Below are 26,059 nucleotides of genomic sequence, written 5' to 3'. Positions count from 1 at the left end.
GTCAACAAAGCAACGTCACAGTGCAAAATGCACTATGGTCGTGGGTCTAAAAATACCTAAATTTGAACGGGAACAAACTAAGACTTAAGATGGCTAGAAAATGGCTTAGGGGTGTTAGTGAAGCTAATGGTGGTGGTGATTGGATGTGAGTGGCAACGGTTGAAGGCCAAAAAACTTAAATTGGAGATGGAGCTCGTGGGGCTTCAACGATGGCAGATCAGATCTAAGGAATGATGGTTTGGGTTGCTGAGGGACCGGTAATAAAATGGTGAAAAGGTAGTAATCGATGGTGGCGCAACGGTGATGCATGAGATGGGGAAGACATAGGGAGGAGAAAAAGAAAGAAGAAAGAGAAAAGGAAAAAGAAAAAAAAAATGAATGGAAAGAAACAAGGTACAGTCTTTTCAATTTTGGTCTTAAAAACGGATCAAATGAAAAAGATTTCAAACTAGCAAATTTAAATAAAATAATTTAAGCGCAGTGATTTAGTAAAATAAAATAACAAAATCCAATAATAAACTAATTTAAATTAAAGAGCAATTTAAATACAAAACAATAATTAATAACAAAAAAGCACATCAAAATAATTTTCACAACTTAAAAATCATAAAATAAATTTAGCGAGAAATCTAATAAATTTAAAACAAAAGAATTAATATTTTAAATTAATTAAAATAATCATTTAATAAAAAATACATTAAAATACAGAGTCTCACATCCCCCCTTAAAATAAATTTCATTCTCGAAATTTATAAGGTCAAACATTAACGCTAAGGCAAGTACAAGATACAACCCATAACACACTTGAGGAAAATCATACGATCATCAACGCCCAAATGGATACAAGTACAACTTTCACAACTTTTCCAAAACCCAGGAATGAACCACACAAGGAATCCTTTAAAAAGATTAGATTAGAATCATACCTGCAATGACTCCAGCATTCTGAGTCTCTGGAACTTCGTCGCCAGCACTAACAGGAGTCATCGCATATACTCGAACCTGAACTATTTGCCTCTGATTAGTTTTACCACCATGATGACCGCCTATATTCCCATGGGTTCAATTAGGGCACTCCCATGGGTTCCTACGCTGACGACACTCTACCCTGTGCGCTTTATTACATCTGCCGCAAACTGGAACTTGGTCTCCCATATGCACACCGGAGGCTGCATGTGATTGGCCCCCAGTCCTCTGTACAAACTTCTATGGTGACCCAAAACTACTTCCTCCACCATCAACGTTCAACCTCTTCTGACCCGAAGGGGAGCATACCTTAACACCTTGCTCTCACTCTGCAATAGTGGCCACCTCGACCAACTATTGAAAATTCGTAATCTAGTAACAAGCTACTTTTCTATGAATCTCTCGTAGCAGACCTTCTTGAAAACGCTTGGTGTGACGCCCCCAAATCCCCAAGCATGGATACGGGGAAATCGAGACGTCCGGATGATGACATCACGGGTCACCACCCTATCGACGAGTGCCAAGTGTGTGTATAAGCAACAAATGTGCACGAAGAAACACGCAGCGGATAGCAAAGTCATAAACTAAGTACTAGAATTTTCATTGTTTAATACAAAGCTGTTCAAAACATACATAATAAAATATTACAAAACACAAATATAGTTTCAAACTAATTATAAAGCATAATTTCAACTCAGAACTTCAGCGGAGCCGCATCCTCGGGCTCTGCCTCCTCCTCTTCCTCGAAATCTGCACCAAAATCTACGGAACCAAAAATGGTGCTGCTGGTAAGTAAAATCCAACCACTAGATAAAAACATATAAAACTCAAACAATATGCATGAAAGAAAAGTCAATGCACATGTCCCGTAAAACCATATTTTTCCATGCATGCCAAAACCCATTTGCCCCAAAAACATTACCATTAAAACCATTCCTCGCCATTATCTCAGATAATGGCCAAAAACAGAAACCACCATTTTTTCAGAAAATGGATCACATAGCCTCAAAACTAAACCTGGCCACTTTCCCAGAAAATGGCTCGTAACCAAAACCATAAAATCGATCCAATTATGCATGCACCATGATCTCCTCTAGGGATCATCCGCACACTCTGGCTCTGTGCCACACCACAGGTAATGTCTACGCGTGTGACACCTAAACGAGTGATGCCCAGTACTAACGCCCAGCGCGTCCCTGGCCAAGTCATCCTCTAATCCCCACCACTCTAGGGAACACCGAATCGACACAACAGCGTTGCCATATCGTGCAATCCGGTCGTCGCCCTGCGACAATCCAGGGGATGCCACTCAGTATTATTCACTCCCAAGTGATCAGAGGAGCCCCACCGAGATAATACCCCATCCCGGCTTGGGGTCGTGATACACACGCACCCGAAAATCCATTTACGCCAATAAAACATGATTTTTCTCAATATAAATAAAATACACATGCATACACCATGTAAATGCAACCACAAGGCACAAACCAACCAACCAATCACAAATCAACAAATCAAGCAACTCCGTCCTCAATCCATCCGACTCCCGAACTCCTCGAACTCAGTCCGGAATCAACCAACCAACAGTAAATATTTATTGTAAGAGTAAAATATATTTAAATCTAAAAGTAGAGTTTGAAAAATACTTACAGCGTTATACGATATTTTTTGAAAGCTCGCGGGGTTGCAAACGGCGGAGAAAAAGTAATGTAACAGTGTATTTTACACTGTGGCCATGGGTAATAAATTACCCACTTTCGAACGGGGACAAACCAAGACACGAAATTGATAGGGAATGGTCTTGAGATGTTTATGAAGCTAAAAGAAGTGAGTTTTGGCCGTGGGTGGCGGTGGAAACGGCGGTGGAAGGCCAAAAAGGGGCTGAACGGAGTTGAGCTCGTGGGAGCTGCTCCGGCAACGGATTGAGGTCGGAAATGGATGGGTTAAGTCGGCAAGAGGTAGGAGAAGAAGCTGTGAAGAGGTGGTGGCCGGAGGTGGAACGACGGTGCCAAAAAAGCTCAAAAACCGTGTGGCTTGGAGGAGCTCGTGGCAGCTAACGGTGGCTCGGATGGAGGTGAAACTTGGTGGGGATGTTCACCGGTGGGAGGAGAAGAAAACTGGGTGGGTGGGGTCAGCCACGTCACCAGCGAGCGGCGGCTCTGGGCTGAGAAAGCAACCGGCAACAGAGAGAAAAGTGAGAGTTGGTGCCGTGACTTCCAGCCATGCATGGCGGCGAACGGCTGCACGGATGGCCCTGAAAATTGGTTGGCGTGATCACCGGTGGGAGGGGAAGATTTTTCTGGGAGTGGTGTACTACACGGCGGCCGGACTGCGGTGGTCTAGGCTGGTCAACAGGCGGCGACGGGAAGGGGAGAAAGAAGGTGCAGCGCGCGGGGAGAGAGAGAGAGAGAGAGAGAGAGAGAGAGAGAGAGAGAGAGAGAGAGAGAGAGAGAGAGAGAGAGAGAGAGAGAGAGAGAGAGAGAGGGGAAGAAGAGAGAAAAGAAGAAGAAAAAGAAAGAAAGAAAAAGGAAAAAAGGGAAAAAGAAAAAAGAGAAAAGAAAAAAAAAGATGAGGGAAAAGAAATGAGGTCCAGTTCTCACTTTGGAATCTAAAAACTGATCCGCTGAAAACGATTTTAAAAACCGTAAAACGACTAAAATAAATTAAACATAACATCAAATAAATTAAAACCAATTTTAATTACAATAATTTAAAATAAAAGAACTATTATATTAATTAAATTAAAAACACTCATTCAGTGAAAATACACGTAAAAACGGGTCATTACACTTAGCCCGCATCTCTTCAATAGTAATGAGGTGGGTAGCAAATCGCCCGAGCTCCATAAATTTCTAGGCATATTGTTCTACAAACATCTCTCCTTGCACCAAATTATTGAATTCTCGTGCCTTTTGCAGTCTTACAAAAGTAGGGAAGAAACGATCGTCGAACTCTTTCTTGAAGCTCTACCAAGACACAGCCGCAAATGATCCCAGCTCCATCACTAAAAGTTCTCTCTTGGTCTTCCACCAATTAACCACATCACCTTGGAGTAGGTAACTCGCATACAACACTTGTTGGGCCCCCGTGCAACCACAAACTTCAAAGGTCCTTTCGAGGTCTTCAATCCACTTCCTTGCCCGAAGTGGATCCTCTTCATAAGTGAAGGCAGGGGTTCTCTGCGCCAAGAAGTGCTCATAGGTGCACCCAGCTTGCACCACCCTATTCTGCTCTTCTTGCGGTGGATGAAAATTCTGTTAAAGAAACTTTGTCATTAGATTTAATGCCCTTGCCACGGCATAATTGCCATCGCCTCTCGGTAATTCATCCTCAGGTTCCCCAATCGACCTTCTTAGTCGTACCATCTTCCTGCCATAACGGAACCCTTAACCCCACTTTCAACTCAAAACAAATTAAAATATAATATAGTAAAATAAAGGAAAATACAAAAAAATAAAATAACACACAATAAAATAAAACAAATAAATTAAAATAAACCTACAATAAAATAAATAAAACAAATAATATAGCGTACAATAAAATAATTAAAACAATTAAAATAACATACTTCAAACAAAATAATTTCAAATCACAACTTTAAAATATTTGGTACTACACCTACGGGACATGTAGTTTTACCAAGAGCCGAACTGCTCTGATACCACATGTGACGCTCCCGACTCCAACGTAGAGAAACTCAAGAATCGAGGCATTCGGGATTATGACAACATGGATCACGTATCCCAACAATAAGTGTCAAGTGGTGTGTATATGTAAAAAGTGTACAACAAAATCGCAGCGGGTAAATTAAATACGTCAACTAAATACCAGAATTTTTAAATACAAATTCATTTAATTACAAGCGTTACAAAAGTATTACAATTATCCGAAGAAAAATATAATTAAACCAAAATATTATAACCAAAAACGAGACATAAATCCTATCCCATGAAAAAGTGATCCTCGATCACTCCTCTGGCGGAGCCGCATTCTCAAGCTCCACATCCTTATCTGCATCAAAATCTACGGTACCAATAAACGGTACCGCATGTAAGTAAAAATCCAAACAGCCCACAAGATAAAAATACATTAATGCAATAACAATATGCGTGCATATAATGACAGATGCACGAAACCAAAAAATAATTTTTTTCGAAAATGAATATTTTCCAACGCACGTCAAAATCTCATTTTGGCCCAAAAACCAAATTTATTCAAAATATCATCCGCCATTTTTTCAAAAAATGGCCCAAATATCCAATTGACACTGTAGGCTGGAATCGCAAGTAGAAATTGCAGGTGGGACTCTACCACTATCATTGCTTACCACTATCTCTACCGCATGCACTGTAAACGAAAATCACATGCAAGACTCTACCACCATCTCTACCAAGTGCACTATAAGCGAGAATCATAGGTGGGACTCTACCACCGTCCCTACTTATGACTATCCCTACAAATCATTTTACCTATCTTTCAATCTATTAGAGGACCGTAGGCGGGAATCGTTGGCGGGACTCTACCACCATCCCTGCTTACCACCATCCCTATAGAGTGTATCATAGGCGAGAATCACAGGTAGGACTATACCACCATCCCTGCTTACCACCATCTCTACCGCATGCGCCGTAAGTGGAAATCACAAGCAAGACTCTACCACCGTTCCTACTTACCACCATCCCTACAGTAACTCTCTCTCAAACTGTTCAATCCTTTCATTTTAAACATACCCAAAATCATTTATCACATAAAAATCAAGATTTCAAATATACACATGAACATGCATTCAATTATGCGAAAATCCAGTTTTTATTTTTACAAACATGAACATGCGTGCACTATGTAATGTGTGACACGAAATAAATATCCAAGAACCAACAAATAGCAACATCAACCAATCACACAAACAACCCCGTTCTCCATTCCAACCGACTACCTACTCTTCGGACTTAGTCCGACATAACCAACCAAATCCACAGAATAATTGTTAATTCAAAATATATTTAAATCTCAAATGTTATTCAAGAAATATTTACAGTGCTATAATGTAATTTTTGGATAATCAATGAGCTGCAAAAGGCATCGACAAAGCAACGTCACAATGCAAAATGCACTATGACCGTGGATTTCAGAATACCCAAATTTGAATGAGGACAAATGAAGACTTGGGATGGCTAGGAAATGGCTTATGGGTGCTGGTGAAACTAATGGTGATGGTGGTTGGCCATAAGTGGCGGCGGTTGAAGGCCAAAAAGTTTAAATTGGAGATGGAGCTCGAGGGGCTTAATCGGTGGCGGATCAGAGCTAGGGAAGGGTGGTTTGGGTTGCTGGGAGGCCAGTGATGAAGTTGTGAAGAGGTGGTGGCCGATGGTGGCGCGACGACGACACAAGAGCTCAAGAGCCGTGCGGCTTGCAGCTATATGTAGAGGAGTTTGGCGACATGAGAGGGGCTGAAAATAGAGGGATGAGGTCACCGACTAATAGGAAAGAGAATGAGAGCAACGGCGACGATAATGGGTGGCGCACGGCAGCACAAGAACCTACAACCCAAATGGGTTTTGCACGGCCAATGGGGAGGAGAGAGAGAGAGAGAGAGAGAGAGAGAGAGAGAGAGAGAGAGAGAGAGAGGGAGACAGACAGACAGAGAAAGATTGGGGTTGGGGGAAGTCGTCGGAGTGTGGGGGAGATGGTGGACTGGGTAGTGCGGTGGCACATGGCAAGGCTAGGTGAAGGAGAAGGAAATGGACGGAAGAGAAGAAGGGTGGGTCACGTACGAGCTGGGGAAGAAATAGGAAGGAGAAAAAGAAAAAGAATAAAGAAAAAAGAAAGAATAAAGAGAAAAGGAAAAAGAGAAACTGGAAAAAGAAAAAAAAAAAGAAGGGAAAGAAACAAGATGCAATATTTTCAATCTTGGTCTCAAAACGGATCCAACAAAAAGAATTTCAAAACAGCAAATTTAAATAAAATAATTGAAGTGCAGTAATTTAGTAAAATAAAATAATAAAATTCAATAATAAACTAATTTAAATTAAAGAGTAATTTAAATACAAAATAATAATTAATAACAAGAAAGCACGTCAAAATAATTTTCACAACTTAAAAATCATAAAATAAATCCAACAAGAAATCTGATAAATTTAAAACAAAATAATGAATATTTTAAATCAATTAAAATAATCCTTCAATAAAAATACACTAAAATACGAGGTATCACAAATAGTGTCGCGTATTATCACCAACTTATGGCCCTATCGCTCTGCTTAATCCATGTAGACTTACTTGAAGAAGATTTATCATCAGGATAATGATGCTCGTCGCTTTCAGTTAGAACAAGTGATTGCCGTGTTTCAACATGGTAGTCTTTCCATCCAGGACTACAACTCGGCATTTCTAACTCTTTGGCATAAATATATTGATTTGGTTACAGCTGATGTTCCTATTGTTGCTCTTTTGACTATTCAGAATCTTCATGAGACAAGTCAACATGATCAGTTTCTTATGAAACTATGCCTAAAATATGGATTTGTTCGCTCCTCTTTACTGAACAAATCTCTTGTTCCTTCTCTTGATATTTGTTTTGGTGTGTTACTTCGTGAAGAACAATGTCTTAGTACTCAAGCTATTCTAGAGCAATTTCATGACAGTTCAAGGATGGCAATTGTGGCTTATGCTGCCCAAGGGCGAGGACCACCTATGAATTCTAAAAACTTGCAGTGTTTCTACCACAAGGAATATGAGCATATTGCTGTCAATTGTCTTAAGAAATGCTACTCTTTTTGCAAGAAGAATGGTCACAATATCAAAGAATATCATATCCGCCCCCAGAATCGTCAAGCCCAAGCATTTCAGACTTTTGTTATTACCCTTCCAGCAACGACTTCTGTAGCACATGGCTCTCCTTCATATTCTTCTTCTATTCCTGCACCTCCTGCATCGAATTACTGCATACCAAAGATGGTGCAACATATGCTAATTTTGGCATTATCAGCCATAGGGTTCCAAGATAACAATTCTACTAAACTCTGGTAAGTGGACTTGGGGGTCTCTAATCACATGATGAATAATCCCACCGCTTTGTGTCATGTTCTACCCTACGCTGGTTAATCTGCCATTGGCAATAGCCTCTATCAGAGATGCCTCTTCTAAGTTCACTAATGTGTTTCTTGCTCCTCAGTTTTCCACGAATTTTATTTTTGTTAGTCAATTAGTTGATAAAAATTGTGCTGTTAATTTTTCTAATAATGGTTGTATTGTGTAAGACTAGGTAATGGGGGAGCCAATCGTGAAGGGACCTAAAGTGGGGCGCTTGTTTCCACTATTTTTGCATGTTCCAGCATTTTCTCCAGTTTTTTTTATTAAGTCTTTTGCTTGTAATAATGTTCTAGACTTTAGTATCGTGTGAGATCGTCGTTTAAGCCATCATATTACTCAGATCTTATCTCATGTATTGAACTGTAGTTTACTTGGTAAAAAAGAACATTCTTCTTTATCTCTTGAGTGTACTTCTTGCAAACTTAGTAAAAGCAAAATTGTTTCCTTCTATTTGCATGTTAGAAGAGCCTCTTATTATGCCTAAAGAATAATGCGGTAGTTGTAGCACAGCTTTGAGGTGTTGATTTTACAGTGAGATAAAATTAAAATAATAGTAGAATGAACAAATAAACTAAAGAAAAATATTAAATGATTAATGGAGAATAAATATTAATTTTAAATATAAATTAAAGTGAAGCAAAGTAACTAACGGAAAAATTACTCAAATTTGACGAATAGTAAAGCGTCAGGAATCCCTTTCACAAATCTGATATTTTAATTACTCTTAATTCATTGAATAACTCAATTCCCAAAATTTTCAATCAGAAGATATAGAATTATAAACCAAAATTAAACTAAATGTAACTCTTTCAAAAATTATTCACCACTTTTAAAATACGTAAATTATTATCACTATTGAGAAAATCTAACGACGACAATATACTCTGTGAGTGATATTGCAGCAAAGAATTAAATCAATATAAATAAATAATTGATCCAAACATAATCAAAGAACTAATTCATTCAATAGAAAAAGTATGACTAAATACATAACATAATAAATTTTATGATTATTCAAAAAAGAAAAAAATCAATAATGAATTGAGAATGATAAAATAAGAGAGTTTTAGTAATTAAAAATAAAATATATAAATTAAAAATACCATCTAATGTGCAAATTCATCGCTAACCTCACCAACGAATTAGTTCCTCAATTGAAAGAAAATGAATTCTTTTTTTGGAAGATGAGTTTCTCCAAACTCTAGCATCCTCTCTCCCAAAAACTAGAAGAGCCTCTTTCTTTTCTGCCTCTTGTGCCTCTCCCCCTCAATTTTGTGTTAATTATATACTTTTATAGGGTAGGAAATAAACCTCATTATTTTCGTGATTTCTGCCTTAAAAAATCGCCTAAATTTTAAGATTAATCTCGGCAACCATGTACATACTTCAGGAGTTCAAATTTAGAAATTCTTACTAAATATAAATTTATAGCTCTTTACGAAATATTTTCAATGCATTAAGAATCGTATCAATCCGATATGTGAGTGGAAAGTTATGATTAAAATACTAAAAATATGTACATGCTGTCTCCTACATAAATTTAGATTTGGACTTCTTGTGGTTTCCTTTTATGATTTTTTTTTTATCTAAATTGCTCTCAAATTTCATGAAAGTTCTCCTTTGAATTTGACTTGCTCTTTTATAAACTCTAAAATTAAACATAAAAATCTGTCTAGGAGTATCTCAAAGTAAATAGAAACTCAATTCAAGAATACACATTAATTTCTATTCATATTTTAGCATTTTAATCAAATAATAGGATACTTAGAGTGTACTTTCATACACTCATCAACCTCTCACTGCTTTGATCTTATCCATAGTGATATTTGGGACCTTTTCTATTAGTTCACATGAAAAATTTAAATATTACGTGACTTTCATTGATGATCATAACAGATTTACTTCGGTTTATTTTCTTTACTCTAAATCTAAGGCTTTTTGTACTTTCATTTAGTTTTTAGCATAAGTTACAATCAATTTTCTGTTTCTATTAAGATTTTACGCATAAATTTTGATGATGAATATTTGTCTACTGAGTTTCAAACATTCTTGACTTCTAAAGGTATTATTCATCAACGTTCGTGTCCCGCCACTCTACAATAGAATGAAGTAGCCGAACACAAAAATCGTCATCTCCTAGATGTGGTATGTACTCTCTTGTTAGAATCCTCTCTTCCATCCTTGTTCTGGGCTGAAACTCTGAACACAACTACTCACTTGATTAATTGTTTACCTTTCCAAGTCCTACACATGGAGTCTCCCTATTTTCACTTATTTACTATGCAACCTAGTTATGATAACCTTCATACCTTTAGTTGTGTATGTTTTGTTCATTTACCTCCTCATCATTGACATAACGTATCTGCTCAATCTATTCGATGTGCATTCTTGGGATATAATGTGTGTCAAAAGGGATTTGTTTGCTATGATCCTACATTACATTGTACACGCATTTCTAAGAATGTTATTTTCTTTGAAAATCAATATTTTTTCCTATGTCCTCTATGCCCTACTCTTCTATTGTGGTCCTCCCCTCCTTTGAGTAGCAGTTCTTGAATTCTCATCAAGTCAATTCTCGCTTTGATCCAAGTATTGTGTATACATGATGCTCCATCCCACAATCTCTTACAGTGGCTCAATTGATATTTAATCCTACCACACTCCAGATTCAGTCAGTTGCAGCACCTCCAGAGCCTTTGGTACATTGTTCTTCTCGAGTGTCTATACCCCCGGATAGATATGGGTTTCTTACTTCTAGTTTTTGCAATTCTATTTCAACTCTTACCGCTACATTGTCCAATTTTAATATTCCCACATTCTACTCATAGGCTACCAAGCATGACTGTTGGCGACAAGCTATGCAGGAATAGATTGCTTCTCTAGAGGCCAATCACATCTGGGATATTGACCCTTGTCCTCCTGCCATTGCTCCTCTGGGTTGCATACGGGTTACTCAATCAAGGTTCGATCTGATGGAAGCTTGGATCATTACAAAACTCGACTTGTTACAGTTTGGAATAATTAGGAATATGGTGTCAATTGTTCATACGATTCTAGCTCTTACTGCTTCCAATGATTGGTCACTCTATCAGATGGACGTTAAGAATGTTTTTCTTCATGGGGATATTAAAGAGTGTATTTATATGGAGCCACCCCCCGGATTGTTTTCCTCTCTGACTTCACATGTATGTAAGCCTCGTCGCTCTCTTTATGGTCTCAAACAAGTTTCGAGAGCCTGGTTTGATAAATTTCACACCACTTTATTACAATTTTCATTCAAACAAAGTAAATATGACACTTCATTGTTTCTTCGAAAATCATATACAGGTATTGTTGTTCTTTTGGTTTATGTTGATGATATTGTGATCACTTGTTCCGATTCTGCTTGACCTGGCCAGCTCAAGACTCATCTCTCAAAGTCCTTTCATATGAAAGACCTTGGATCTCTCACATATTTCCTTGGTCTTGAAGAGTATCATAGTCCTTTTGGTATTTCAATTCAGCAACATAAGTAAGCTAGTGACTTGGTGGCTACAGATGGCCTACTGGAGGCTACCTCTGTTGACACTCCCATGGAATTAAATGTCAAGTTTCGCAAAGAGGAAGGTGACTTATTTGTTGATCCCAGCTTATGCCAGAGTTGGTGGATAGTTTTGTTTATCTCACAATTACTAAACCGAACATTTATTTTGCTATATAGCAGGTCAGCCAATTTCTTCCGACTCCTCGTCATCTTCATTTTGTTGTTGTCTGTAGGATCATACGCTATGTTTAGGGCACTTTTGCCCATGGCTTATTCTTTTTTTAAGGCAATTTTTTTCACATTTCTGCTTATTGCAATGCTAATTGGACTTGTTATGCTGATACACATCTGTATCACTGGTTGGTGTGTGTTCTTAGGTGATGCGTTGATCTCCTGGAAGAATAAGAAGTAAGACAGAGTTTCTAAGTCATCAACAAAATTTGAGTATCGGGTGATGTCTCTTGTTGGTTCTAAAATTATTTGGCTTCGAGGTTTGTTTGCTGAGTTAGATTTCTCTGAGACCAATCCTACACCTTTACACGCCGATAATACAAGTGCTATTCAAATCAAGGCCAATCTTGCCTATCTTGAGTGCACAAAGCATATTGAAGTTTACTATCATTCTATCCGTAAAGCCATTGAAACTCATGTTATCACTCTTCCACATATTTTCACTGAACTATAAATTACTAATATATTCACTAAGGCTCTCAGTCGCCATCGACATTGCTTCCTAAGTAGCAAATTGATGTTTTCTTATCAACCCACATCAATTCAAGGGGGCTGTCAATAGATAGCTTTGCTATCCATATTCCTTTATATATTTCTTTCCTTATTTATTTATTGATTTACTCTTATGTACAACTAGCATAATATTTGACAGGTTGTATAGGGAGAGAATTAGCATATATTTATTTCTTTCAAAGTATAGAATTCTTTGAACAATTTATATAATAAATAGAAATCTCAAGGCCAATTCATACACTTTGACATAAGGATGGAATCAAATGTTCGAGGTGAGATTGTTGTTGAAGAGCCAAATGAGGGAATGTCATTTTTCTCGGTTAAGAAAGTAAGGACATGCTACACGAGGTATGCAAAGCAAGTTGGGATCGAAGTGACAAAGCGAAGTTCTAAAATCAGAATCGAAGGAAAAATAAAGTATTTCACCATTGCTTGTGTCTATCGATACATGTCTATGAGCACAACGTCGAATATTCTTAAATAGAGACCAATATAGCATGACAGATGCAAGACAAAGATCAATGATATATTAGGTTCCAAATCAGAGTTTTGCTTGACCCATGTTGTCCTTGTGCACACTCGTGCTCTCAGTCCTAGAAAAGAAAAATACATTAGATGTCATAAGAGTTTGGATGGAGATGCGCATAATTACATACGTGAGGTCAAATTATTTCAGCTTGGGTTAGGAGGTGTCAAAGTACTATAAAACTATTTCACTCGTATGCAGGCACAAAATGATGGTTTTTATTATGTCAAGAACGTTGATGATGAAACCAGATTACAAAATGTGTTTTGGGCAAATGCCTATAGTAGAGCTACGTACGAATCGTGTTATAACTTTTGACATGATGTACTTTATCAATGCATACAAAATGCAATTTGCTCTTTTTGTGGGAGTTAATCATTATGGTCAATTGATTCTATTTTGATGTGGCTTGATTTTTGGAGACGATGCAGACACCTTCGTATGATTATTAAAGTCATGATTTCAGTGCATGAATAGTCGCGAACCACAAGCTATAATAACAGACCAAGATGAAGTTATGCAAAGTGTAATTGCAAAGGTGTTTCCGAAATCTAGACATCGATTTTGTTTGTGGGATGTATTAAAAAAAAAAAAGATTCTCGAGAAATTTATAGCATATGGTCAATAAGGCAACATCAAAACCCAGTTGCATAGGTATTTGTTTTCTTCAATTATTTCTTGAATGTTATGTTATCTCCTTGTAGCTTATTATGTGTAATTCAACCACTGATCTTTGGACTATTCACACAAGTGTGTTTATGACACATTGAGTCGTGATGTATTCAACAAGTATTGGCTACAACTTCTTAACAGTTTTGATCTGCATGATTATTTATGGCTTGAAATGTTATATTATGAGCATCATCTATAGGTGCCAGCATATGTCAAGAATGACTTTTGGGTAGGAATGTCAACTGCTTAAATAAGCAAGAGTATGAATGCGTTCTTTAATGTATATGTAAATTTAAAAATAAAATCAAAGTAGTTTGTAGTTGGGCTGTACAAAAACTGACCACGCCAATTGTCACCAATGCAATCTGGCTGCCAAGGTCTGAAACTGGTCGAAACCAACAGTGAATGAGTCGGCTGGGGGCAGTAAAAATTGTTTTAAAAAAAATTGACTTTAGCCGGTTAGATGAACCAGTTGGTTATATATATCATACATATAGAAAATGATGCAGTTTCACTTAAATGAGTGAAACAACATCATTTTTGTTCTGAAGTTTATAACCTCACCCTTTCACCTCCTTCTCCTTCTTCTTTCTTCAGAATTTGTCTTCTTTCTCAGAAGCAACTCTGCAGTGCCACAACCCTCCGCTCCCCTCCTCCTTCACAGCACCACCGTTGGGAATTGGAGAACCGAACCGAAATCATGCTGACATTGAAGCTGCTGGTTTGCTCCCCCCTAATTGGCCGATTCTAAACATTTGTAAAACACATCGGTTTTCACCCCTAATTTGCAGATCAATATAATAATGCACTTAAATGCAAGGTTGAGAATGAGCTTGCAGGTGATTTTAATTCATTCCACACACAAATTCTGTGCGTACGTTTTTATGCCATTGAGAGACAGTTCTAAGCAATTTATAGAAATGCTAAATTTAAAAAAGTTCAAAAAGAGTTAAGAGGGTTGATTTATTATTGTGCATTGATGGTTTAGAGTGTAGGAAAGATTTTCACATATCATGTGGCTGATCAAGTCCAAGTTATAGATGGATGATGAAGCGCTAAAATTGCATGATTAAGTTACTTAAGCGAACAAATTGTTTAATAAAAAATGATTTAAGTACTTAATTATGCAATAGATCACATTACTTGAGTCAATTGATAAATTCTAGTATTTTGGTGCTTAAAAAGATTTATAATGCAATTGTTTCACATGAAAATAAATATTTCATTTTTATTCCTCTCATAATAGGGATAGTTTGGGCAATACACAGTAAAGATATCATTCAAGTGTGAATGCACACATGCAGGCCAGCCTCATTCGGACAGCACTCACTACACGTGCTGACCATTGCAAGACAAGCACCTCACATGCAATAAATCACACATGTGCAGCAGCTACTACACCAAGACAGCAGAGCACCATTCGGACCACATGGACAGCACTCATACAAACACAGCACATGCAGAAAAATGCACACAGCAGCAAAAGCACTCACACATGCAGACCCTTGAACGGAAAGAGCAGAAAACTTACACATGCAGCAGACCAAACATTCGGACAGCACCAGCAGAACACTCACAGCACTTGCAGAAAAATCTTCAACACAGCAGACAATCACGCTAAAAAAAAATCACATGTACAGCAGCCTTCGGTCAAACATGCAACACACATGCAGAAATATGCACATGCAGAAAAACAGACAGCAGCCTCAAACGTGGACCAGTAGCACACCAATGCAGAAAACATGTTGCTGGAAGGCAAGTTTTTCTTGCTTCTGCACATGGAAGCCGGACAGCAAGAAATCATATGGGATCACGCATGGACCGAAAGCAGCAGCAGAAGTTTTTGACCCTTTACTTTTCAAACTTGTTTTTATACGGTTGGGAGACTTTTGTTCATGGAGGAGGAGTAGCTTTCGGTTTGGCAGCAGCAGGAGCTGGGAGTTTCAGTTTTCCTTCTTTTCTTCTCGTTTAAGAGAAGCAGCTGGTTGTATTGTTTTCCAGACTTTATTTTTTTGCATTTTTCGTTGGAGAGGTTTTACACTCTGTTTTTTACGTAGAGTCATTCCGCTAGGCAGCAGTTAGTTTTTTCTTCCTTTCTTTTCGTTTGGTAGCTTTCTTTTCATGTCATTTTTCTTCTTCCTTTCTTCTTTCATTTTAGACGGGGGAGCAGAGGAGAGTATTATTACTTTTTTTTCGTTTTGCATTTTGGACTTCACGGCTGGAGGCTTTCGTCCAGGCCTAGGGTAGAGTAATCTACAGTTTATTATTTCCTTTACTTTTCGTTTAGACCCTTCCAGACGGCTGATTCTTTTTCGTTGGAGACAGAACTCTCTCTCTCGTTTTCATTATATTTGGCTTTTGAGTTTTATTGTTGGGTTGCTTTCGTTAGGCAGTAGGAGTAGTTTTTTTTTATTTTCTTGCAGTTCAGACCGTGAGGCGGCAGGGGAATGTTCAACCTTTTTGCTTAAAGCTTTACGGACAGCTTTCAGTCGGTTATCTTTTTGGTTTTTTTTCTTGTGCTGCGATTTCTTCTTCGTTTAGGCTCATTTTTATTTTAGATTTATTTTTACTCTCAGATTTTGTTATGGCTTTGTTTAGATTAATTTTTGTTGTTAGAAATATCATGTGTAGCTAATTTTTAAAGCTTGGGTTGTGGAATGAAGCTTGATTTGTTTTGGATTCTAGTATAGTGCAATATTTTTGTCGATAAATGATGATTACTCTATATTACTAGTCGGATTTAAATTGAAAATAGATTGAAGTTCTTGCCCTTGTTTTGTTGTTGACGTAAGGCACAACAAAAGCTTGAAAATTATCAAGGCTTCTCTCGTTTGTTTGTTAATGTGTGTTCGGCTAGTAAAATAGAAAATCCCTTAGGAAAATATTGCAAAACTTGAGCTTAACCTTTTTTATATTCCGATTATCAATGCCTTGATTGGGTTGTTAATCGAGAAAATTATCTAGAATCCAAAATAAAGAGAGTCCCAAACCCAACCCAAGTGTTCGTTAATTTGTTTTTTTTTAGAAACTCTAATTTCAACTTCGATTATCTTTTTGTATTGCATTTGAATTTTATTTTCATCTCTCATAATTGATTCATTTGTTACTCACAAATCTCTTAAACGCTTTGATAACCCATTGTCCCTGTGGAAATACGATCCTGGACTTATCATTGATACAACTTGACACTTCTACACTTGGAAGCACATTCGAAACCGAGTCAAGTTTTTGGCGCCGTTGCCGGGGACAACTGGTGCTTATTAGAGCACTCCTCTACTGCTGAGAGGACGTTTGTGGAGCTGTGAATCTCTTCACAGCCTGGGTGACATCTAATCTTTTTCCCTTCTCTCTGTTTATTTTTCATAGTCTTTGATTTTCTGCTCCTGTTTGTATGATTGGTTGGACTAGAGACCATACATCTCGACTGTTTAGGACAGAATCATTGACATCTTTTAGCTCTGCATCATCTTCTGTTGAATCATCATCAAACACTGTTAGCATCATGGCTGAAAATGAGCATCATGATAGGGAAGTGGAGAATCCAAACAGGACTCTTAGAGAATATCTTCAGCCTGTTAGGACTAGCACACCTTCTTGCATCATTTTACCTATTAATGCAAATGCTTTTAATTTCAAACCCGGGATGATTCCATTGTTACCACACTTTCATGGTATGGAATCTGAAAACCCCTATTTGCATATCAAAGAGTTTGAAGAAGTGTGTTCCACATTCGTGGATAGAACATGCACTGATGAGGTCATAAGATTGAAACTGTTTCCATTTTCCTTAAAAGACAAGGCTAAGACATGGTTGAATTCTTTAAGACCAAGGTCCATTGGGACTTGGCAAGAAATGCAAACTGAGTTTTTTAAAAAAAAAATTTCCCATGCATAGAACCAATGCCTTGAAAAGACAGATCATGAATTTTGGCCAAAAAGATGTGGAAACATTTTATCATTGTTGGGAACGATTCAAAGGCCTTTTAAATGCATGTCCTCATCATGGATATGAGAATTGGAGGCTCATTAGTTTTTTTTTATGAGGGGTTGCAACCAAAAATGAGACAATTTGTGGAGACCATGTGTAATGGAGCGTTTTTTAACAAAGAACCTGAGGAAGCTTTTGAATATTTTGATTATCTAGCTGAAAATGCACAATCATGGGATACATCTGATGTTCATGATAGGTCGGAAAGTTCAAGGACAATTTCAGGGGGTGGGAAATATAATCTGAGAGAAGTAGATGATTTGAATGCTAGGTTGGCTATGATTTTTAAGAAATTAGAAACCATAGAACTGAAGAAAGTGAATGAAGTACAAGCTGTACCTCAGATTACCTTGAGCTGTAATATTTGTGAGGACCAAGGGCATTCAACTAATGATTGCCCAACCATTCCTGCCTTTAAAGAAGTTCTCTTGGATCAATCTAATGCTGTTAATATGGTTGCTAAATCTTTTTCAGGTCCTTACTCCAACACTTACAATTCGGGATGGAGAAATCACCCTAATTTCAGTTGGAGGGGTGAACAAGCTACTTTACCTGCACCCAACATAGCTGGTCCTTCACAATTTGCATCATACACTACCCCAGGAGGTTCAGGACCATCTCAATATGCCAACCACATGGTACCAGCTCAGAAAAAGAACCTTGAAGACAATTTCCAGCAATTATCCATCAACTTCTAGCAGCTGTCCACCAATTTTCAGCAATTCATGCAAAGCCAAGCTGCTATCAATAGTCAAAATTCACAAGCCATTGCTGAGATTCGAGGGTCAGTCACAAGGTTGACTACAACCATGAGTGCTCAAGAGAAAGGGAAGTTCCCTGCACAATCTCAGCCTAATCCCCAAGGCCAAAACTACCAATTTCAAAATGTGGCAAGAGATTCAAATGTCAAGCAAGTCAAGGCTATTACAACCTTGAGAAGTGGTAAGGTGATTGGCATTCCAGCTCAAGAGGTAGAAAAGAATGGTAACACTTCTAAACCTCCTTCTGAAAATGAGGCACATGATCCGTTGGAATCTGAAAGTGTCCCAAGCACTACACTTGCACCTTTTCCTCAAAGGTTAGCCCCTTTGCACAAAGATAAGCATCACGCTGAAATTCTTGAAATTTTTAAGCAAGTTAGGATTAATATACCATTGTTAGATGCTATTGAACAGATTCCTACCTATGCTAAATTTTTAAAGGATTTATGCACCGTAAAAAGAAAATTGAATGTGCAGAAGAAAGCTTTTCTTACTGAGCAGGTTAGTGCTATTATCCAAACCAACACTCCTCCCAAATACAAGGACCCAGGATCCCCTACCATAACTTGCATGATAGGGAGCTCAAAAATAGGCCAAGCATTATTAGACTTAGGTTCAAGTGTGAACTTATTGCCTTATAATGTTTATGTTCAGCTTGGATTGGGTGAGTTGAAATCTACTTCTATCACATTGCAGTTGGCTGATAGGTCTATTAAGATTCCTAGGGGTGTTGTGGAAGATGTTTTGGTTCAAGTAGACAAATTCTACTATCCGGTAGACTTTGTTGTACTCGACATGCAATTGACTACTCATTCTACCTTCCAAGCACCTGTTATCTTAGGAAGACCCTTCTTGGCTACTTCTAATGCACTCATAAATTGTAGAAGTGGAGTTTTAAAGTTGAGTTTTGGGAATATGACCTTGGAACTAAATATTTTTAATCTTTACAGGCAACCGCAAGAAGTTGAAGAAGTTCATGAAGTGAATTTGCTGGAAAATTTCATTGATGAAAATTCTACACATTACTTTCAACTTATTGATTCTTTAGAAGAATTTGAAAAAGATTTGAAAATATTTGATAATGTTAATGACTCATCTTTTGTTTCCTCAATAGGTCAGCAAGTTACATCACCATGGAGGCCAAAATTTGAGCAACTTCCACCATTGACATCAACCCTCAAGCCTTCAGAGGAGCAATCCCCAACTTTGGACTTCAAATCTCTTCCATTGGAGTTGAAGTATGCTTTTTTAGGACCACAAAGCACCTTCCCTATGGTAATTTCTTCTCACTTAACTAGTGAACAAGAAGATAAATTGCTAGAGGTCCTTACGAAGCACAAAAAATCTATTGGGTGGACAATGGCTGATATAAAAGGTATAAGTCCCTTGGAGTGTACCCATAGGATTTATTTAGAAGATGAAGCAAAGCCTTCTAGGGAAATGCAAAGAAGGTTGAATCCCACAATGAAGGAAGTGGTTAAAGGTGAGGTGTTGAAATTGCTTGATGTGGGTATCATTTACCCCATCTTGGATAGCAAGTGGGTAAGTCCCATTCATGAATAAATTAAACAAGATTTTTTACAAGATGTCTTCGATTCCAAAAATTTCATGTGAAGGTTGTGTGAAGTTAATGACTCAATTACGTAACTTAAAGCTGGAATGGGTTAAGGTACAGTCAATGTGTGATAAACGTTCTACGGAGTCATTAGGGGGACAAATGGGTCTGAAAAATTAGAAAGTCCTATTGCTACTTGTAGTAAAAGTATACATGTTTCTAAGAGGAAATAGTTATCGGCTAAGAAGGTAGTGAATTGGTTGAAAGAAAGGAAGACTTAAAAGGCTTAGGTAAATCAAGTAGTTTTTATATTTTGTGTTTCTAATTATATTTTGTAACTTATTGACATTAACTATACATTTTGAAATTTTGAACAGAGGAATAGGCCATGCCTACATAGAACCGCTATCACATATGTTTACTCACCTAGCTTGTCCGAGTTTGATTTTCCTATAGCCTTTATTGCTCAATCGGCTGTGATATTGTTTATTTGTAGTGTTTATATAATATTGATTTTTTGATGATATTACTTGTGGGTATCTTGTCTTCCCTTGATAGGTACAACTGTCTTTCTGATTCTTGGACGATGATAACTCTTGTGCTACTCCTACATATTAAGATATAGACGTTAATATCCGTACATATATTAGATTAATTATGTTGAAATTAAGTTTTACTCAAAATAGTACAATCATTAGTGTAACAATATACTGCAGGTTTAGAATTGTAGATCCATTCTTTAGCACCATTTTGTAAGGAAGTTGTTAAACTAAAGTAGCCATTGGTGTACTTGTTTAAGATGGAAGATATATATTAAGATATTTGATAGCTTAATTAAATTGAGTAATTCCTGAAGTTTATTGTATTGCTGAGTGTGTTGATGTCTATGTGCATGCTTCAGTTATTTATATTCATTTTGCTGATTTTAGTGTGAAGGTTGGTAGTATTGTTTGTGATACATTAGTTTTGTGCTAACCCTAGAAGATGGTTAATTGTGCTCTGCCTTGTGTTCATTTTCAACAACTGATCTTTGTGCTCAATTTTGTGTTGTTGTAAGTTAAAGTAACTACATATTCTAAAAGGTTGAGTTATACCTTGTGAGTTATATTGTGTTGTTGCTAGCTTTGGAAGAGTGTTTCTTGCTAGAAAATATGATGACATTTTGGTAATTATTTGGTTAAAGTAACTAGATGTGTTTTGGGAGGGTGCCTCAAATGCTAGGATGTTACGACCAATTATTTCTATTTGAGATGCACAATTAAAAATGATTTTTATGTTGTTTATTTATTTATTTTACAATTATTTTTACTTCTTCTCAAAATTTAATGCGATTCTTAATTTCAAAACTTTACATGCTCATTTTATGCTTCGGATATTAGCTAGCCTTGGAATTAAAGATGGCTTAGATTAAATGTAATGGACTAACGACATCTCCAAGACTATCAAACATAATATTCAACAATGAATTCTTTGCAACATCAAACTTGTTAAATACACATTATTTGCAATCAATATCTAAGTCATTCCCAACTCTTTTCATTCAGGAAATGCAACAAAAACATCTTCTTTTGGTTCAATAAATGACAAGAAGGGTTGGTTGATCCATACCACATATCATCTATCTGTCTCCATTTCTCTCCCACACCAAATCCATCTATCCATACATACCACAAATTAATTTGGTTTACAATCAATTTGTTTCTTACTTCATCAAATCAAACATTAGAAATGGAAATGGATACGGATTTTCACATATAATAATCATTCTAAGTAAACATACTTACAAATACAACAAGCAGAATCCTCTCATCTCATTTTTGTCAAATACCATACAACATTAAAGCATGGCAACAACACTACAAATCAATCCTAAATTCGGTATCAAAGAGAAAATATAAGGAAAAAAAGAAAGAAAGAAAGAATAAGAAAGTAAAGATTTCTTAGCAAGTGAGACACATCAATCTAAACCAAGGCAATATAGCTATTAGTAAGGAAATTGGATAACAAGGCCATATAGCTATTAGTAACTAGAGTCCAACATCATATACAATATTTTCAACAAAAGATTAGAAAAACATCTTAGATGGTTCGGACTAGTTAAATTAAATTAGCAGCCATATTAATACAAATACGAAAAAATCCACAACACTATAAGTGTAGCCTTATAATAAGTTTTACAATATAGAAGTTTTTCTATTTTCCTGCTTTTACACGTGTACATAGAAAGGCAGTTAACTTACTATTATTGTATTTTGCTTAGTGGGTTTGGAAACAGCTTTACAGCTCTGTATATAAAGCTACTGTAATCACAATTTTAATACACAGCAGAATATTCTTTTACTCTGAAAATTAGATTTCTTAACATGGTATCAGAAGAAATTAGGGTTTCTTTCTAATTTTCTCTTTCGTTCAGCTTTCCTCTTTCGTTCAGCTTCCCTCTTTCGTTCAGCTTTCCTCTTTTGATCGTCTTTCCTCTTTCAATCATGGCTGATCTTGATAATATTTCCAATACTTCCACTAATAATGTTGAGTCTGATCCACGAAGTCCATATTTCCTCACAAATGCTGATCATCCTGGAGTGCTTTTGGTGAGTGAAAAATTAAGCAACAATAATTACCATTCGTGGTCCCATTCTATATTCTTATCCTTGAAGGCACGGAATAAACTTGGATTCATTGACGGATCCCTTCCTGTTCCAGACAAGGCTGCTGTTCTGTTTCCTTCTTGGAGTAAATGTGACACCATTGTGTTGTCTTGGTTACTTAATTCCTTGGCTTTGAAGATTGCTCAGAGTGTAATCTATGTTGATTCCTCTCGTGTAATGTGGCTTGAGTTGAAAGAACGTTTCTCACAAGGTAATGGACCTCGGATATTTGAATTGCAAACTGCTATTGCTGCATTACGCCAAGAGAAGAATGATGTTAGCACATATTTCACAGATTTAAAGGTACTATGGGATGAACTTTTGAATTATCAACCCTTACCTGTCTGTCATTGTCATGGTTGCACATGCAATTCTTCGAAGATTTTTGCACAAAATCATCACCAGACCTATGTTATGACTTTTCTCATGGGGCTCAATGATGTTTTTGATAATGTGAGAGGTCAAATCTTGATGATGGATCCTTTACCTTCTATTAACAAGGCATTCTCTCTTGTTATACAAGAAGAGAGGCAGCGACTTGTTAGTCATCGTAATTCTTCTTTTGCCTCTGTTGAATCTGTTGCTTTGGCTGCTAAATCTGAGAATTCCTTTAGAAATTTTAAAGGAAATGCACGTAGCAGACTTCTTTGTAGTCACTGTGGACTTGCTGGACATATTGTTGACAAATGTTTTAAATTGCATGGATATCCCCCTAACTATAAGTTTAGGGATAAATCCAAAACTGGATCTGTCAATTCTGTTCAACAGTCCTCTATGGTTGCTGATAATTCATCCACAACTTTGCCTATCACTGTGGATCAATATCAACAATTGCTGGCTTTACTCCAATCATCCCCTGCTGTCACTCCTTCAGCCAATATGGCTTTGGTTCCTAATTTCTCAGGTAATCTTACTTCTTTCTGTTTTGCTGCACCTTTGATTGGATCATCCTCTTGGATAATCGATAGTGGAGCTTCATACCACATGGTACATTCTTCTAGTTTATACACTACCCCACCTACTGCTGTGTCATATTCAGTTCAATTACCAAATGGTACTTATGCTGATGTTACATACATTGGTGACATTATTCTGAGTCCCACCCTCACCTTAACCAATGTACTCTGTGTCCCCACTTTTTCATTCAATCTCATTTCTGTTAGCAAACTCACACAATCCTTAAACTGTTGTCTAATTCTTAAATCTGATAAATGCTTCTTGCAGGACCTAGTCACTTGGAAGATGATTGGGATGGGTGAATTGCACAATGGCCTATACAAGTTGACATCCACTTTCCCTGCTATACACAGTGACAATTCTTCTTCTACTTGTGTTTCTGTCCAATCTAATGCAGCCTTGTGGCATTTTAGATTAGGACATCCATGTTTTTCTCGTTTACAGCTTTTGAATAAACACATTTCTGATTTGTCTTCTAAGTTTGATTCATGTACCACTTGTCCCATTGCTAAACAAAAACGCTTACCTTTTCCCATTAGCACTAATAAATCTACTGCTTCTTTTGATTTAGTGCACTGTGATATATGGGGTCCAATGTCAATTCCCACAAAAGATGGATTTAGGTATTTTCTTTCCATAGTAGATGATTTTTCTAGAGCTACTTGGATATACCTAATGAAGTCTAAGTCTGAGACCAGTTCTTTTCTGCAGTCCTTTTTTGTTCACATAGAAACTCAATTTTCTGCTCGCATAAAAGCCCTCAGATCTGATAATGGACCCGAATTTGCTCTCAAGTCTTTTTTTGCTTCTAAAGGGGTACTTCACCAATTGAGTTGTGTTGCCACCCCACAACAAAATTCAGTTGTGGAGCGTAAACACCAACATATTCTCAATGTGGCAAGGTCACTTCTTTTTCATGCCAAAATTCCTATATGTTATTGGGGAGACAGTGTACTTACAGCTGTCTATCTCATTAATAGAATTCCAAGTCCCCTTCTTTCCAATAAAAGTCCTTTTGAACTTTTATATAATAAAGTTCCTTCTTATTCACATCTTAAAGTGTTTGGATGCTTGTGTTTTGGCTCCACACTTTCTCATAATCGATCAAAGTTTTCACCTAGAGCTATCAAATCTGTTTTTCTAGGATATCTTTTTGGTGTTAAGGGTTATAAGTTGTTGAACCTAGAAACTCAGACATGCTACATTTCTAGGGATGTAGTATTTCATGAAGATGTGTTTCCTTTTGAAACCTCTTCCTCAACACCATTTCTGTCTCAACCTCAAAACACTTCTTCACTCCCACTTTCTGCTCCAAACTCTGACCTTCACATTTCACCTTCTACTTCTGATTCTATTCCCATTCTTGAACCTGAGACTTCTATTTCAGTCCCTTCACAACCTACTCAGCTCGATCCTCCTCGAAGATCAACTAGAGAAAGACATCTTCCTTCATACCTTCAGTCTTATCATTGTCAACAGGCTGCCTTGCAATCTTTTCATCCCTTTCATCACCAAGCTGCTGGGTCTTCTTCTCAGATCACTTCTCATCCTCTCAGTAAGTTCTTGACCTATGACAAATTGTCTCATTCCCATAAGCATTTTGTTCTTGCCACCTCCACCTTCTTTGAACCCAAAACTTTTTCTCAAGCTATTTCCTATCCTGAGTGGAGAACTGCCATGCAATCAGAAATATCAGCCCTAGAGGAAAATCATACATGGGATTTAGTTCCTTTACCTGTTGGACAGCACCCTGTTGGTTGTAAGTGGGTGTATAAACTGAAGTTTAACTCAGATGGTAGTGTTGAAAGATGTAAGGCTCGATTGGTAGCTAAGGGTTATACTCAATTGGAGGGTTTTGATTACCATGAGACCTTTAGTCTAGTAGCTAAGCTTACCACAGTTAGGCTATTTCTATCAATTGCTGCTGTCAAAAATTGGAACATTATTCAAATGGATGTGAATAATGCTTTCTTGAATTGTGACCTCCATGAAGAGGTTTATATGTCTCTGCCTCCTGGTTTTGACAGCAAGGGGGAGTCTAATTTGGTTTGTAAGCTTAAAAAGTCATTATATGGCTTAAAACAAGCTTCAAGACAGTGGTTTGCCAAGTTTTCTTCCACTTTGATAGCCACTGGTTTTACTCAATCGAAATCAGATTATTCCCTTTTCTCTAAGGTTGAAGGAAGCTCAGTTATCATGCTTTTAGTCTATGTTGATGACATTTTAATAGCCAGCAATGATGTTGCTTCTATGGCTTCTTTAAAAGCATATCTGAATGAACACTTTAAGTTGAAAGACTTAGGCTCTTTGAAGTACTTTTTGGGTCTAGAGGCTGCTAGATCTTCTAAAGGGATACATCTTTGCCAAAGGAAGTATTCTCTAGAGATTATTGAGGATTGTGGTCTGCTTGGTTGTAAACCAGCAAATTCTCCAATGGAACAAAATCTGGTTCTTAATTCCAGTGATGGTGATGAATTGGAAGATCCTTCTCAATACAGAAGATTAATTGGTAGATTGATCTATTTGACTATTAAAAGGCCAGATATTACTTTCTCTGTGCAAAAGCTAAGTCAATTTATGCATAAGCCTCGAAAACCACATATGGCAGCAGCTCATAGAGTAGTTCAATA

The 26,059-nt window shown here is 37.2% G+C and overlaps 1 non-coding gene across 1 annotated transcript; it reads right to left on the bottom strand.

Annotated features, from left to right (window-relative positions):
• Positions 1-17,424: 17,424 nt before the first annotated feature.
• Positions 17,425-17,532, bottom strand: LOC122293718. The gene has a single exon (XR_006237346.1). It is a non-coding gene; the product is annotated as a small nucleolar RNA R71 (small nucleolar RNA).
• Between the last annotated feature and the right edge of the window lie 8,527 nt (positions 17,533-26,059).

This window comes from Carya illinoinensis, chromosome 1 (genome assembly GCF_018687715.1).
Source record: "Carya illinoinensis cultivar Pawnee chromosome 1, C.illinoinensisPawnee_v1, whole genome shotgun sequence".
In the NCBI taxonomy this organism is placed as follows: domain Eukaryota; kingdom Viridiplantae; phylum Streptophyta; class Magnoliopsida; order Fagales; family Juglandaceae; genus Carya; species Carya illinoinensis.
The sequence above is the reverse complement of the archived record's forward strand: the minus strand, read 5'-3'. Positions and strand labels throughout refer to the sequence as shown.